The sequence below is a fragment of the Pseudophryne corroboree genome, chromosome 2, assembly GCF_028390025.1.
Source record: "Pseudophryne corroboree isolate aPseCor3 chromosome 2, aPseCor3.hap2, whole genome shotgun sequence".
Lineage (NCBI taxonomy): Eukaryota > Metazoa > Chordata > Amphibia > Anura > Myobatrachidae > Pseudophryne > Pseudophryne corroboree.
Genome location: NC_086445.1, coordinates 523,399,663 through 523,401,106, shown reverse-complemented (window position 1 = coordinate 523,401,106; position 1,444 = coordinate 523,399,663). Strand labels below are relative to the sequence as shown.

The 1,444-nt window shown below is 44.9% G+C and overlaps 1 pseudogene; it reads left to right on the top strand.

Moving 5' to 3' along the window:
- The first annotated feature begins 1,020 nt into the window (after nucleotides 1–1,020).
- Nucleotides 1,021–1,137, top strand: LOC135052451 (5S ribosomal RNA; annotated as a pseudogene).
- Nucleotides 1,138–1,444: the final 307 nt, after the last annotated feature.

Genomic DNA, 1,444 nt, shown 5'->3' with positions numbered 1-1,444 from the left:
CCAATATTAGTTTATTTTCTCAATATCCCCTATGTTCACATCGGGCCAAGCCATTAACCTTAATATATTTGCACTTAATATATTTGCACTTTTGTTGCACTTGAACTGTACATTGTGCATCCTCCTATACTATTTGTGGCCTGAAACGCATATTCCGCCGTGTGGAACGCATAACTTCCGGTTTGTAACCGGAAGTTACGATGCGTTACCATGGATACCCGCGATCCAGCCGTGACAACTAACGGCTGGGTGCGCAGGGCGGGAGACACTACAGACAAGTCTGTGCAACGGGATAGACTGGATTTATCCCCCATTAGTGCCACTTTTGTTACATTTGTTTAAAACGGCCGGCGGAACGGGACTTCCGGTATGACCGGAAGTGACGTCACGGCCATATGGACTTGTGACCCTTTCATTAATTAGCTCTTGGGTATATATTCAGGGGGCCTGGGAGGCAACATGCAGATCCTGGTTCCTGCTTTTGATGTTGACTCTGATGCTGCTGTTTTCCTGATTTTGCTTTAAGAGACTGGCTAATACCTTGAGAAAGGTCCAATTCAGGACCGAAACGTTGGTGAGCCTTTTTGTTATATACTCTGCTTGTGACATGAAGATACACATGGAACCAAGTTTTTGTGAATAAATGACTTTATTGCATATATTATAACAAGTCTGGAGAGTGCTATCTTTCCCCACGGTTAATGTGGAGAAACGCTGTACTGTACTATGAGTTTGACCCAGTGATTGGATCAGACTTTGATTTGGCACCCCAGCCGTTACCTGCGCTGGGTGAGAGTGTGGGACTCCCCATATTTGTTATTTGGATATACTTAGCGAGCTAGGTATATCTTTTCCTGCACCCACTACCCATATTCAGAGCAAAACCAGTTATTCTGCATGATCCACACATAACACATTTTTCACAGCTATCATCTGTTTTTTTCGTATCCGTGTTCGAATGTGCCTTAGATGGTGAGTTACCCAGATTCCTGGGGCAGGCAGTCTAATTTGTGTATCCATAACTACAGTCATACCGCATTGGCAATGCCCAATTCCTTCTGAACTTGGAAGCCAAGCAGTGCGGGCCCAAATAGTATCGGACAGGGAGACCTCCGGGAAGATTGGGTACTGTAGTATAAGTCCGCGTGGGACATACACTTCTGGACAATAGACTATGGCCCAGGGTGGTGTCGGTTTTCTGGATGACAACCTATTGTCACAGGCTGAACACGGCATTGTATCATTAACAGATGACGATGCTGAGAAAGTACTCTTTGACCAGTTAGAATTTGATACACTCCCGGCAGAAACTACTACTGACCTGTACCATCAACTCCTAAGACTCAGTAAGAGGGAAATTGACCTCAACCTGCATGGTCAATTCTTATCGGAATATCACCGTAAAAAACAAATTCCCAGAGGGTTCCGAGTAAGCAACATCCCA